The 16,077-nt window shown below is 42.4% G+C and overlaps 1 protein-coding gene, 1 long non-coding RNA gene and 1 other non-coding gene across 4 annotated transcripts in view; 2 read left to right on the forward strand and 1 right to left on the reverse strand.

The window, feature by feature from the left end:
* The window catches only part of LOC123508359, a 140,094-nt gene that overhangs the window by 33,955 nt on the left and 90,062 nt on the right, over positions 1–16,077 (reverse strand). The gene's annotated exons all lie outside the window — the stretch shown is intronic.
* LOC123508356 (sodium- and chloride-dependent glycine transporter 1-like) overlaps positions 1–16,077 on the forward strand; it is a 146,805-nt gene that overhangs the window by 15,913 nt on the left and 114,815 nt on the right. The window lies entirely within an intron of this gene.
* On the forward strand, positions 2,921–2,992 carry Trnav-aac. Its single transcript has one exon. It is a non-coding gene; the product is annotated as a tRNA-Val (tRNA).

Below are 16,077 nucleotides of genomic sequence, written 5' to 3' on the forward strand. Positions count from 1 at the left end.
CTCTCTCTCTCTCTCTCTCTCTCTCTCTCTCTCTCTCTCTCTGGGGTGAGGGAGTAGAAGTGTGTGTGTGTGTGTGTGTGTGTGTGTGTGTGTGTGTGTGTGTGTGTGTGTGTGTGTGTGTGGAAGACTATCCAACACCGACACCGACACACACACACACACACACACACACACACACACACACACACATGTAACCTTGGATCCCGTACAAAATAAGCAGCACATACCTGAACACCCATTTCCCCATTTTCTTTAACAGGTCTCATCTGTCCCCATACATCACCTCCCATACAGCTCACCCTCAGACATACCTTTGTACTGCGCATGCCCGGGCCGCTGCCACAGTAACACGATGGTTCAATATTACGTAAGGTTATTGGATGGCAACGTGTACAGTCTACTAAGAAGGCTTTTAAGGGTTCCAATAATTCAACACTCATATTTCTGATCGTCGTTTGGTAGAGTTCATGGATGGTTCTATATTCCTTATCTTTTCTTCCCTTTTTTCCTATTCCTCCTGTTCTTCTCGTTCTTTATTTTGATTTTCTTCAGTTTTCTCGTCTCTTTCTCACTTTTCATTTAAGGCAGTGGTTCCCAACCTAGGGGTAAATTACCCCAGTGGGGTAATGACCCCATATTTTTGGGGTAATGGATGTTTGGCATGGGATGAGGCAATCAGTTTACATTTTCATATAATTTCAATGAAGATTTCTATTAATTTTTTCTGCTTTCTATGTATGAACTAAAATTACTTCTTTTCGTATTATAGATTTGCATTATTGTGTTGCATAGTTTCTATTTTGTCTGTTTTTGAAGTATGAAATAGAGTTACTTTTTTTCCTATATTACGAGTATTTGTTCATTGGGGTAATGGATGATTGTGAAATTGTATTTTTGGGTAATCGCTGCGAAAAGGTTGGGAAACACTGATTTAAGGTTATCGAATTATCTCGTCTGGTAACACTTAACCTCTTGAGTACCAACCATGACGCGTTTCCATGATCTTCAGCTTAATATTTAGTGATTTTATACGGCTTCAGAAACTCATGTGTGGGATTTAAATAGTGAAGCCTGTTGCCATTAATCTTCTGACCTCCATATGCCCTTCCTAATGTAAATAAAATGGTCAAATCGTACGTACACAAATCTTAAGGTAAAATTGTGTTCCCGTACTGAAGGGGTTAAGAGTATCAAGGCTTCTAAATGTTCTGATAACGAAATCTTCATATATTTTCTTATCGTTCCTTGGTACAATTCATATCACTTTAGATAATTACTTACATGGACACCCGGACACACAATAATAGATGATATATTCTTGGTTTCATCCTTTCATGTTTCCTACAGGATTATTTAACACTTTCGAGACATTTATCGCATTCTTTTCTCTAATTCTCTTTATCTTGTTCGGTGGATTGGTATCTCAGTGGGTCTTTCTATTCGATAGTTTTTGTTGCCCTAGGTCAGATTTTCCCTCTTACGTGAAAAAATAAATGCAATGAATCCCTGGCATCAGGAAAAATTATGCCCACTTATTAAGAAATAACAGATGTGCGAGAGGAAAGGAGGTACTGAAGGGACACAAAAGTAACATAAAACTACCGAAGGATACTGCGAAGTAGTTTGGTAAGGCACTATGTGGAATCTTCACATGAACTATATATTTTCTAGAGATGGAAATATATGAAAGAATGTCTCACGGGGGTTTGTGGATTCAACTGTTAATAAGCACATGACACTTAGTCATAAACCAATGCAGTATTTCCCGTTCTTATACACCTACCTAAGAATATGGGCCAGACACAACAACACTTTTAGTTCTAGTCACAAACCACTGAGGTGCTTCTCTTTCTTCTACAACTAACTCAAAATACTCACAAACCACTGAGATATTTTACTTTCTTCTACAGCTACCTAAGAACATGAAATGGTAACACACATTACAACACTCTTTAAGTCCTTACTCACGAACGACTTAAGTATTCCCTCTCTTCTACAGCTAGCTAAGATAATTTGGTCCATACATTACAACACTCTTTTAGTCCTTAGTCAAACGAATGAAATATTTGACTTTCTTTTACAGCTTCCCATGAATATTATAAGGGCCTTTTCAGCTTCCCATGAATATTATAAGGGCCAAGGCTTTTAATTCTTCCTTTCATTCCTGCAAGAGTCTGGAGAAAACCCTTTAGTGTCCACTTAGTGTTGTGAACAGTTGGGTATCACAATTAAAGGGTTAAGGATCAGTGTACTAGACAGCAAAGGTGAGGAAGATTAGTGCGATTGTCTATAAAGTTGAGTCTCTACGGGGAACAAAGTTAGGAAAGGTGGTCTTGTGTGTCTCTGGGAACGCTACGAGTCGCCGCAAGTTTATCAAAGTAGTCTGGTAAAAGTTCAGAGTACGATCCCAGTAGATCTCAGTAATGGCAGAGGGTATGATTCTCTCTCTCTCTCTCTCTCTCTCTCTCTCTCTCTCTCTCTCTCTCTCTCTCTCTGAACGTTGAATCATGAAATGGTTTCACTCTTTACTAATGAAACACACACACACACACACACACACACACACACACACACACACACACACACGGTAGCTCAGTGGTTAGAGCGCTGGCTTCACAAGCCAAAGAACCAGGATTCGATTCCCCGGCCGGGTGGAGATATTTGGGTGTGTCTCCTTTCACGTGTAGCCCCTGTTCACCTAGCAGTGAGTAGGTACGGGATGTAAATCGAGGAGTTGTAACATTGTTGTCCCGGTGTGTGGTGTGTGTCTGGTCTCAGGCCTATCCGAAGATCGGAAATAATGAGCTCTGAGCTCGTTCCGTAGGGTAACGTCTGGCTGTCTCGTCAGAGACTGCAGTAGATCAAACAGTGAAACACACACACACACACACACACACACACACACACACACACACACACACACCGCGTAGTGTAGTGGTTAGCACGCTCGACTAACAATCGAGAGGGCCAGGTTCGAATCTCGGCGCGGCGAGGCAAATGGGCAAGCCTCTTAATGTGTGGCCCCTATTCACCTAGCAGTAAATAGGTACGGAATGTAACTCGAGGGGTTGTGGCCTCGCTTTCCCGGTGTGTGGAGTGTGTTGTGGTCTCAGTCCAACCCGAAGATCGGTCTATGAGCTCTGAGCTCGCTCCGTAATGGGGAAGACTGACTGGGTGACCAGCAGACGACCGAGGTGAATTACACCGAGGTGAATTACACACCGCGTAGTGTAGTGGTTAGCACGCTCGACTCACACTCGAGAGGGTCCGGGTTCGAGTCCCGGAGGCGGCGAGGCAAATGGGCAAGCCTCTTAATGTGTGGCCCCTGTTCACCTAACAGTAGTAAATAGGTAGGGGATGTAACTCGAGGGGTTGTGGCCTCGCTTTCCCTGTGTGTGGAGTGTGTTGTGGTCTCAGTCCTACCCGAAGATCGGTCTATGAGCTGTGAGCTCGCTCTGTAACGGGGAAGACTGGCTGGGTGACCAGCAGGCGACCGAAGTGAAGTGAATTACACACACACACACACACACACACACACACACACACACACACACACACACACACACACACACACACACACACATTTTCAACATTTTACTCCTTGTTGGAGCATCTGTAAAAGTTCACAAAATATGTTCGTACTCTAATGATTATTTACAAGTGTGGTCTGGTGAACACGATGTGTAAAAAGCAACATCCAACGCTAAATAAACAGCTACATCTTGATTTGAAGTGTCATCTTCTTTATCTTTTTCTTTGTCCTTGTTTATCGTATATCAAGTTGGTAAGCAAACATGTGTAGTCTTGATTTTAAGTGGCGTGTTCGTCTTTATCTTATTTATCTCTGCTTATCATTTCTTGAGTTGGTACACAAAGAAGTAGTCTTGAATTGAAGTGGTTTCCTCTTTTCTTCCTCATCATCTTTGTGCTGTCAATTCCTATTAGTATGGGGTGTTACTGTATGCTTTCGTCAGTATCTCTTGTCCCGTGTATCCTCTTCCTTCAAGTCCAATTGTCTCATATCTGTCTGAATTCCATCTCTCCACCCGAGCTTGTCTTCTAGTTCTTCCTTTCATCTGGCTTCTCCACGACGCCATTACCCCATCATTTTCTCCTACTGTAGCCACAAGTCCACACCACATGAAGCGTATAAATATAAACTTTCTCTGTTACTTTCTGTGTGTTCAGGTCTCTTTTCTCCACACTCATTTTGAAAAACAATATGAAGGTAGTAAACAAAAGTAGAATCGTGATACGAGTATGAAGTGGAGTAGCCTTTTGCAATTACTTTGTTTGTTTGTTTGTTTGTTTGTTTCGTAGCGTTAAGTCATATGATCTCCTCCTTGTTAAGTCGTCTCCGTTAAGTCGTCGGCGTTAAGTCTTCCGTTAAAACTTCTGATTTCCCCCGTGTTAAGTTAATCCTTTCGCGTTTTGTCATTTGTTCCTCGCTAAGTCATCTGCGTTAAGTCATCTACGCGTTAAGTCATCTGCGTTAAGTCATCTCCTACACGTTAAGTCATCTGCGTTAATTTATCTGATCTCTACCACGGCAAGTCATCTCCAACACGTTAAGTCCTGCGTTTAAGTCATGTCAGCGTTACATTATCTCCGCGTTAAGTCATCTCAATCGCTTTAAGTCATTTGCGTTGTCATCTCCGCTTGTCATTTCCTCCTCGTTAGTTATCTCATTCACGTTAAGTCACTTCCTCGTTAAGTCATCTGTGTTAAGTTATCTGTGTTAAGTTATCTTCGTGCGTACGGAAACGAAACGTATCTGAACCGTAAGGCGTCAGTAGAGTAGAGGACGCCTGGTTGAAGGAAGGGAAGTGTGAAAGGCAGAGGAAATGAGTGTGAGACGTTACTGGACTGTTGAGTGAGAGTGAGAGTGTACAGCGAAGCGACGGTGATTAATGACTGTAGCGTGGTCCGGATTATGCACCAGAACAATAACAACAACAACAGCAGTAGTATTAACAACAACATAAGAATTACAGTCATAAACAAAAGAATATCGACAATAATCAATGTAACAAGATCCTTATTCAATCATAACAACAACAACAACAACATGGAGACATCAAACAGCAGTAATGAATGAAAGCAATGAAAAAAATCAACATATCATGACAGGCATCAGCAAAACAACAACAATGACGACACGGAGACATCAAGAACAGTCATAATGAATGAAAGCAACAACAATAAAAAAAATCAACATAACATAAGATTTCAGTACAACAACAACAACAACAACAACAACAACAACAACAATGAAGACATAAAGAAGAGCAGCCTGACCCACATACAGGTAGTGACGTTCAATACAGGATTAATGGCACTGATTGCATCACTATACAGATTGGAATATTAATGCATGTTTTATGCAGATTATTAGATAGTAAAAAAAAAAAAGTTATATGGTTCATAATATTAGTTCATCGTGATGGGGTCAGGCGGTTACTTACCTGATTAGATAATGGATAAAAGAAACATATAGATGAATAGTTGGTTGAATAAATGAACAAATGCGTGAGGAGTGAGAGGACTAATCTGACAAACAAATATCTGATAACTGTCTAATGAAAGGCACAACAAACAAATGAATGAATTAAAACGAACAAATAAACATACAAATTAATAAATAGAATAATAGACCGATGTATTAAGAACATACACACATAAAAATGGCAAATTGACAATCTTGAAACATTCTACGACCAGCATGAAATAGAAAATAGTAAATAGATGACTTAAATAAAGTAAAATAAGAAAATCATGTGGAGAATGAATGAAGTTCATAAAAATTGATGAATATATAAACATGAAAATAAAAAAAAAATGAATAAACAGAATATATCATGAACATCAAAGCAAAACAGTAAAAATAAATTAATAAATTAATATTTTCTCTTTTCTTCTCCCTTTCTATTTCTTATTTTGTCCCTCTTCCTTCTTTGTTTTGCCTTATTCTATTTTTTTCTCTCTAAATTTTTCTTTTGCTATTTTCTCTTATTCATCCTTTCTATTTTTCATTTTTTCTCCTTTTCCTTCCTTTCTTGCCTTGCTTTCTCCCCACTGTTTTCTTTTGTTTTATTTCTTATATTCTTTTCCTTTTCTCTATTAATTCTCCCTTCATATTTCTTTTATTTTCTTTTTTTTTCTCTTCTCCCCTTATTCTTTCTACATTTCAAATTTTCTGTCTTTCTTCTCTTTATTCCTTTGTTTTCTTTTTCTTATTTTTTTTTTATTTCATCTTTAATTCCCGACGTCGGAAAGTGCTGAAAAGCTGCCAGATTCGCTAGATAACTTAATTTAGCACATTCAACTCGGTATGTTGGAAAAAAAAAATTTACGTCATATATGTGCTATCAAACTAAGTAATTAATTATTAGGAACATCTCTAATCAGCTTCACCTAGCATAGAGAACGTAATATGGCAAAACGAGCCAAAAATGCTTGGTTCATGGTCTCAGTTTTGGGACACTTCATCACCTTGAGTGAATTACATTATTTTCAGTAAGCAAGCACATTTCATTGGTTCAGTGAAAGATTGTCCGTTCCGTATGTAAACAACATCAAGCAGGTTTCTATCTGCTCCCCACCGGTTATAGGCAAACAGTTCAGGGTCTGGATGCGATGCTGACGGTCCTTTGCACCAATCTATGAAGTGCTTTGAGCAGATAGCATGGTCCTTGGTAGCTCTCCACGTCGGGCCTCGTTTACATCGTGTCTCCCATAATCATCTTCGAGCCGCGTCTTTCTTCCTGGGAAACACAGTCCATCCTTTCACGCCTTGGTTTTTCTTTTTTGATATAGAATTGCAGTCAGCTACAGCACATGTATAAACCGGCATTCTGTTCCAGCTCTAAGAACACTCCACACTAGGGTGACCAGATTTCTGAGACAAATTCCGGGGACATTTTCAGTTCAGGAGGTAAAACATGTAGTGTTTTTGCACTGGAAAAACTAAAACGGGGACACTATCCGTACCATTTCTAAACCAGCAATCAAAAGTTTCTCTCGCCTTATTTACCCAAGTTGCAAAGAAAAAAATCTCTACCTGATGAAATATCTGAGATCATGAACACCCATTAGCTGTTAAAATGTGTCCGCTATACACTTCACCGTCTTCACGGAAACTAAGGCCTTCTCCTTATTCTTGACATTCTAAAAGAGTAATGATAAAAGGACATAATTATCATAATCAAAAGGAGTAGTTTTTTAACGCATCAAGTGATCTTTCAGTTACAGAAAACCGGGGACAGCAGTAGCCGGGGACAGGTCACTGAAATCGGGGACTGTCCCCGGAAACCGGGGACGTCTGGTCACCCTACTCCACACGAGCTTCCAAACAACCGCGGGCCGCGGGTTGTTTTGGTGTTTTGAGAGGACTCGGTGTTCCCGAGTTCAGTTAGTCTTTTCGGTTTGATATGCCTTCGGCCGCAAAAATGTTGCTCTACCAAGATTATTACAGAATATATTCCTTTGTAATATTTAGAGGAGAAACAGTGCTCTCTGTTGAACTATATGAAAAAATGTTTCAAACCAAATATGTAGTTGAGACTAGTAAAAAATGCGAGAGCATTGAAACCGCGACTGTGAGTATTAAGCTTATGATAACAGTTTTGTTGAGTGTGTATTACCAGATCATATGGATAATGTTAGGATAAACACTTTGAATTAATGTTTTGCAGTACAAAGACTCAATACCTCAAGATTTATTATGATATGAATTTTAGAATGTGTGTCTCTTGCGAGCTGGCTGGCTGTATACCGAGTCGCGTATTAAAACAGCCAGCGATCAATGGCAACCAAGAATATCCGACGTCGGGAATTGCTTGCTTCCATTTCCTGCTTCGTGTTTTTCTTACCTTCTAAATTACACACTCCCTCATTCACTCAATCTCTCTCACTCACTCATTAATTTTTCTTACTCTCTCACTCGCTATCTCTGTCACTCACTCTTTCATTCACTCACTCACTCACTCACTCTCATTCATTTTTCTTACTCTGTCACTCGCTATCTTTTTCACTAACTCACTCATTCACTCACTCACTAACTCATTCACTCTGACTCAATCATTTTTCTTACTTTCACTCGCTATCTCTCACTCACTCACTCTTTCATTCACTCACACACTAACTCACCCACTCTCACTCACTCATTTTTCTTACTCTCTCACTCGCTATCTCTTTCACTCACTCACTCTTTATCTCATTCACTCTCACTCATTCACCAGCAAACCCACCCTCTGACACACTTGCCAAAACGAGCAGTGATAACCTCAACCATTTCTCTCTCATAACCATAATTTCATCTCATCCACCTTCCGTCATATGTGGCAACCATTATTTTTTTTCTGTATCATCAAGTTCATCGCGATAAAATAACAGTAATTACCCGTGCGGTAATTTTCTCTCCATCACACGGTACTTTCTTCGTAATTCACAAGTATTTATGTTCAATGGATGTTACTAAGTGGAGTTGTCAAGCCATTCCTCATTCTTTTTCTTAACCTAAACCTTCTAAACCTTGGTTTAACTCAGCCTGTTCTCGTGCTATACATGATAAGAGAGGTTGCCCACAAAAGCTACTTGAGCCTTCCATCTCCTGAATCTCATGCACTTTATATTTGTGCCCGGAATCATGCCAAGTTTATTCTTCAATTTGCCAAACACTCTTTCATAAATAGGAAATGTCAAAATCTTTCAAACTCAAACTCCCCTCATGACTTCTGGCATCTAGCCAAAAACATCTCCAATAACTTCACTTCTTCATCTTTCCTCCTTTATTTCATCCTGATGGCACCACTGCCATCTCTTCTGTCTTTAAAGCTGAACTCTTCTCTCAAACCTTTGCTCACAACTCCACCTTGGATGATTCTGGGCTTGTCCCTCCCTCTCCTCCTCCCTCTGACTATTTCATGACTACAATTAAAATTCTTCGTAATGATGTTTTCCATGCCCTCGTTGCCCTAAGCCCTCGGAAGGCTTACGGTCCTGATGGGGTCCCTCCTATTGTTTTCAAAAATTATGCTTCCGTGCTTGCACCTTGCCTGGCCAAACTCTTTCAACTTTGTCTATCGACTTCTACCTTTCCTTCTTGTTGGAAGTTTGCCTACATTCAGCCTGTTCCTAAAAAGGGTGACCGTTCTAATCCCTCAAACTACCGTCCTATAGCTTTAATCTCTTGCTTGTCTAAAGTTTTTGAATCTATCCTGAATAGGAAGATTCTCAAACATCTGTCACTTCACAATCTTCTGTCTGATCGCCAGTATGGCTTCCGTCAAGGTCGCTCTACTGGTGATCTGGCTTTCCTTACTGAGTCTTGGTCATCCTCTTTTAGAGATTTCGGTGAAACTTTTGCTGTAGCGTTAGACATATCAAAAGCTTTTGATAGAGTCTGGCATAAAGCTTTGATTTCAAAACTGCCCTCCTACGGCTTCTATCCTTCTCTCTGCAACTTTATCTCAAGTTTCCTTTCCGACCGTTCTATTGCTGCTGTAGTAGACGGCCACTGTTCTTCCAAATCTATTAATAGTGGTGTTCCTCAGGGTTCTGTCGTGTCACCCACTCTCTTTTTATTATTCATTAATGACCTTCTTAACCAAACTTCTTGCCCTATCCACTCCTACGCTGATGATACCACCTACATTTTTCCACGTCCTTTCAGAGACGACCAACCCTTCAGGAAGTCAACAGATCACGCAGGGACGCTACAGAACGCCCGACTTCCGATCTTACAAGATTTCCGATTGGGGCAGAGAAAATCTAGTAGTTTTCAATGCCTCAAACACTCAATTCCTCCATCTATCAACTCGATACAACCTTCCAGACAACTATCCCCTCTTCTTCAATGACACTCGACTGTCTCCCTCTTCCACACTGAATATTCTCGGTCTGTCCTTTATTCATAATGTTAACTGGAAACTTCACATTTCATCTCTTACTAAAACAGCTTCTATGAAGTTAGGCGTTCTGAGTCGTCTCCGCCAGTTTTTCTCGCCCCTTCAACTGTTTACTCTGTACAAGGGCCTTATCCGCCCCTGCATGGAGTACTCTTCGCATGTTTTGGGGGAGTTCCAGTCACACAGGATGGAATCAAAAGCTTTTCGTCTCATCAACCGCCCTCCTCTGACTAAATGTCATCAGCCTCTTTCTTACTGCCGAAATGTTGCATCTCTTTATTTTTTATCGCTATTTTCATAGTAACTGTTCTACTGATCTTGCTAACTGCATGCCTCCCCTCCTCCTGCGGACTCGCTGCACAAGGCATTTTTCTTCCTCTCATCCCTATTATGTCCAACTCCCTAACGCAAGAATTAACCAGTATTCTCAATCATTCATAACTTTCACTGGTAAACTCTGAACCCTCACTGCATCTGTATTTCCGACTTCCTATACGACTTGTCTTCTTTTACGAGGGAGGTATCGAGGCATTTGCTCTAATTTTGGTGACGCTTTTCCTCATTTTAGAAAGCCAGCACTCAAGCGGGCATTTTTTTTATCTTTTCTTTTTTTTTTTTTGCCCTTAGCTGGTCCTCTTCCCTAAATTAAAAAAAAATAAAATGAAGTCTTTACTACTGGAATTACTTTTATCCTTAGCAGTGATGTGTCGTTGAGAGGTTGGGAGAGGAGAGGAGAGGAGAGGAGAGGAGAGGAGAGGAGAGGAGAGGAGAGGAGAGGAGAGGAGAGGAGGGGAGAGGAGGGGAAAGGAGAGGAGAGGAAAAGAAAGGAAAAGGGAGTAGAAAAAAGGAATGCTGATTAGAGGAGGAAGAGAGAAAGACAAGAGAGTAAGGTAGAAAGACGAAGAAAAGAAGAGGGGAGGAAGAAGAGGAAGAGAAAAGAGAGGGTGGGAGAAGAAAAGGATGACTCATAAGAATAAGAAGAGGGAAAGGAAAAAGAAAGGCAAAGGAAAGGAAAAAATCAAATCATAGGTAGGAAAGACGAAGGAAAGACGAGAAAAGGAGGAATAGAGAATAGAGGAAAGGAGAAAGGAGAGGAAGACTCATAAGAGAAGAGGAGGAAGACTGGAGATTAAGAGAAGAGTGAGCAAAGGAAAGGAAAAATTAAAAAAATATATGTAAGAAAGATGAAGAAAAAAGGAGGAAAGGAGGAAAAGAGAAGAGCCAAGAGAAGGAGGTGGAGAAAAGGAAGACTCATAAGAGAAGGGAAAGAGGAAGACAGGAGAACATGAGAAGAGTAAGCAAATAAAAGGCTAAAGAGAAAATATACTGGTAGGAAAGACGAAGGAAAAGAAGGAAAAAAGGAAAAGGGAATAGGGGAAGAGTAAACAAAAGTAAAGAGACAAAGAAAAGACGAAAAGAGAAGTAGAAGAAAGACTGAAATGAGAATAAAGGGCAGACAAGGGGAATAAAAGTAGAGGAAAGAAGGAAAAGAAATAAGATTTAATAAGGAGAACAGAAAGAAAGAAAAAGTTGAAGGAAACGGGAAGAAAAGACCGATAAACGAAGGAAAATTGAGGAAAAAGAGACAATGAGAAAAAAAGGAAAGGTGAAGAAAGAGAGAGAAAAGGAAAGAAAAATAATCAGGGAAAAATGGAAAAGAGGATAAAAGTAAGAAAAAACAAAAATAAGGAGAGAATAAGGGAGGAGTAGAGAAGACAGGAAAAAGGGAAAGAATAAAAAAAAATAATAAAGAAAATTGTAAAATGAGGAGAAAAGGAAGAAAAGAAAAGAGAAATAATAAGAAAAGGAAAAAAGGATAATAAAAATAAAAGAATAACGAAAGAATAGAAAAAACAAAATGGAGAATATTAGGATAGAGAAAAAATAAAATAATTGAAAAAAAAACAAGGTAAGGATAGAAAAAATAGAGAAAAGAAGGAAAGAGAAAAATAATAGGAGAAGAAAAAGGGAAGAGAAAAATAGAAAAATGGGAGAAAAGAAAGATATGAAAAAATAGAAAAGAAAGAAGAAGAAAACAAAAAGGAGAGAAAAGGAAGACAAGAAAAATAGGAAAAGAACCACAAAATAGAATAAAAAAAAGGAGAAAACAAAAATAAAAAGGAGAATATATATGCAAAATAGGAAAATGAAAAGGAAAGAAGAGGAAACAGGAAAGGAGAGAAAAGGAAGACAAGAAAAAAGGAAAGGAACAAAGGAATAAAATAGAAAAAATAAAGAATAAATAAAAAGGGAGAAAAGATATGAAAAAAAAAAAAGAAAAAAAGGGAAAAATAGAAAACAAAAAAGGAGAGAAAAGGAAGATAACCAAAAATAGGAAAGGAATACAGGAATAAGAAAAGGATAAAGATAAGATAGAGAAAACATAAGAAAAATAAAAAAAGTTGACTAAGCATAAAGAGAAGAAAATAAGAGAAGAAAAAGAATATCAAAAAAGAGAGCGAGTATTTTGTGGTATTCTTCCTTGCTCTTAAGGGTGATTATTGCCTCCTGAGTCCCTATTGGCTGGCCAAAGTGTTGACTCGGCCCAGAACCACCAATCACTGTTGACCCAAAGCGTGACGTCACCACAGAGCCGCCGGATAAACAAAACACTAGCATTGAGCGGCTTATTTGTTGCTAATGTGTTGATAGCGGAAACAACAGCAGCAACAACAACAACAACAAGAACTACAACAGCAACATCAGTAACAATAACAACAGTAACAATAAGAATCACAATATCAATAACAACAACAACAACAACAACAACAACAAGGGCACCAACATTGAGGACGATGACGATAGTTTTCTCTCTCTCTCTCTCTCTCTCTCTCTCTCTCTCTCTCTCTCTCTCTCTCTCTCTACTACTACTACTACTACTACTACTACTACTACTACTACTACTTCTGACAACAATAACAACAACAAAATAATAATAACAATAAAAACAACACCCACAACAACAACAACAACAACAACAGCAACAACAACAACTATATGGACCAACTATAAAAATACTATTTGTAGAAATCAAACACCAAAATAGAAAAAAATATATATTAGATAACATATTTACGTGAAGAGAAAGAAAGAAAGAAAGAAAGAAAGAAAGAAAGAAAGACTAAAACTAGCGAGAAATGGCTCCCAGTAATCTTAGGATCCTGTCAGCCAATGTTCGGGGCTTCAGGACCAACGTGGGAGAGCTCACTCACGCGGTCCTCAAGAACGCAGCTGAAATTGTTGTCGTCGTCGAGACATTCCTGACGGACGAGTGTGTGACGACCTGTGACAGGATCCAGGGCTACTGCCACTGGTCTCGTCGGAATCGCACCACCAGGCAGGGTGGAGGAGTTGCCATGTGCTACCGGGAAGGCCTGCAAATACAGTTTCTCCCTGTCCCAGCCCCCGAGGATATGGAAGCACTGTTTTTTTCGCCTTCTCCTTGCTGATAAAAGCGTTGTCTTGATTTGCGCCCTCTACCGCCCACAGTGGCTTGGCAGCGCCACTCTGACGTACCTGACGGACCAGCTGGACACCCTGATGGCCACCCACGACTGCCAGAACATCATAATCCTGGGTGACCTGAACCAACACTTAGTAAACAGGGCCTATGTGGAGCTGAAAGTGGTACATGGATTCACCAACCATGTCACCTTCCCCACACAAATAAGAGGTGGCTCCCTAGATCCTGTCTTGACAGACCTGCCTGGCAACACTGTGCAATGCCTCCAGCTGCACAGAATAGGGAGCTCTGATTACAATGCTGTCCTCACACAAGTTGGTCTCAACCCTTTCCTCGAGGAAGACAGCAGGCGCGTCATCTGGCTGTGGAAGCGTGAAAACTGGCCAGCTTTCAAGCAGGAACTTGCTGGCACTGACTGGGACGCCGCCCTCAACGGGGATGTGGACCACAACGTGTCAGCCATCACCACCATCCTCTTCAATGCCCAGTCTCGACACGTCCCTCAGAGAACCTACACTGCCGACCCTCGGGACCAACCATGGTTCGGCTACAGATGTCGCCTTGCAGCAGTAAAGAAATACAGGACTTGGACGCGCTACAAACGCCACCCCTCCCAACATAACAAGTCCCTGCACCGAGCAGCCTGTAGGGCCATGACGAGGACTGCAGCTTGGGCCAGAAACAGGTGGGAATCTGACCTCAAGAGGAAGCTGTCCACCAACCAAGTCGACCCCAAACAATGGTGGTCTCTAGTAAAGGATCGGCAAGGTACCACAACCCAGGAGAGGATCCCAACCCTCAAAACAACAGATGGTGACTGGGCAGTAGATAATCAAGAAAAAACTGACCTCCTGGCAGTGCACTTCAGCAAGAAGATGACCGCCATGGAGCCAGAATGGCAGCCTCCTCATCTCGTGCGTCTGGGCAACCTGAGCCTGGACAGCATTGTCATTACTGAGGACGAGGTGGCCAAACTCCTCGGCTCTGTGTGCGTCAAGAAGGCACTAGGGCCAGACGGAGTAAGCCCCCACCTTCTCAAGCACTGTGCAATGGAGCTCTCCAGACCCTTCACCCACATCTTCCAGCAGTGCCTACGCACCGGCACCTGGCCGAGCATGTGGAAAGAGGCCCGTGTCACACCAGTCCACAAGAAGAAAGAGAAGGCGAACCCTACCAACTACCGACCCATCTCTCTTCTGTCAGTTGCCAGGAAGATTCTGGAAAGAATCATAGCTGAGCAACTGACCTGCCACTTGGAAGAGCACCACCTCCTGTCCCCAAGACAATTCGGCTTCAGGAAGGGGCGCTCCGCCTCAGACCTACTTCTTCTCTTCGCCGAGACCTGGCACATTTCTCTGGACTCTAGTAGCCCCTCCCTTGTCATTGCTCCCGACATCGCCGGGGCTTTTGACTGTGTATGGCACGGAGGGCTCCTGGCCAAGCTCGAACAACTCGGCATCGAGGGACAGCTGCTAGACTTGTTCTCGGGCTATCTAACTGGCCGGAGTCTGAAGGTCGTGGTCAACGGGTGCGAGTCAGCTGCGTACCCAGTGGGAGCATCAGTTCCACAGGGGTCAGTCCTAGGCCCCATTCTGTGGAACATATACTTTAACGACCTTATCCACAGCCTCCCCCTAGCCTCTGCCTATGCTGATGACTGTACCCTGTCTCGCAGCTTCACGAGGGACGAGGCAGAGGACGTGATTAATGCCACCAACAGACAACTTGGTGACATCCTGGCCTGGGGACGTCGGTGGCAAGTCAAGTCTGCTGCCGAGAAGACCCAAGCCATGGTGATATCACGTTCAAGGGAGGACGCTAGGCGACTGGAGGGGAAGCTGAAGTTTGGTGACGACATCCTCGCCTTACAGGACTCCGTCAGCATCCTGGGGGTGGAGGTTGACTCCCAACTCAGCTTCGCACGCCATCTGTAGGGTGTGGCACGCAAGGCCTCCTTGAGGGTGACATTGCTGCGGCGAGTCCAGCACTTCCTCAACGCTGACGGCCTCCTGAAGCTCTACAAGGCCCAGGTGAGGCCCATCATGGAGTACTGTCCCCTCACATGGATGAGCAGCGCCCAGTCCCACCTCTCCCTGCTGGACAAAGTACAAAGGCGGGCAGAACGCTTAATACAAGGTGCCAGCAGCTGGCAGCGGCAACGGCGTGGGCAGCAACAACAGCCTCAGCAGCAGCAACAACAACAACATCAACAGGGGCGCCACCACCATCATCATCACCAGCAGCAGCAACAACAGCAGCAGCAGCAGCAGCAACCGCAGCAGCAGCAGCGATGCTCCCCAAGGCTGCTAGACAGTCTCGAGCACCGCAGGAGAGTTGGTGCCCTGACAGTGCTACACAAGGCACAGTTGCTGCACACACCACACCTCGCAGCACTTCGGGTCCCATGGCGGAGGTCTCAGCGCACTACGAGAGCGGTAGTGACTAATGACCTCCTGGAAGTCCCAAGGACCAGCACTGTGAGGTCCCAGCGCTCCTTCACTTGCGCCACAGCAACACTGTGGAACACCTTCACCTCTGTGGTGGATCCCAGGACCATGTCCACCAAGCAGGTGAAAATGGCGGCCCACAGATGGTGCCGCATCCACCCCCCCTAGTGCCGTGACACTAAAGTGACAGTGAAAAGCCCTGACAGTGACAGTGGTTTAAGTGGTTTAACAGCTACGTGTTTTTCACAATTACCATTTT

This window comes from Portunus trituberculatus, chromosome 24 (genome assembly GCF_017591435.1).
Source record: "Portunus trituberculatus isolate SZX2019 chromosome 24, ASM1759143v1, whole genome shotgun sequence".
NCBI lineage: Eukaryota > Metazoa > Arthropoda > Malacostraca > Decapoda > Portunidae > Portunus > Portunus trituberculatus.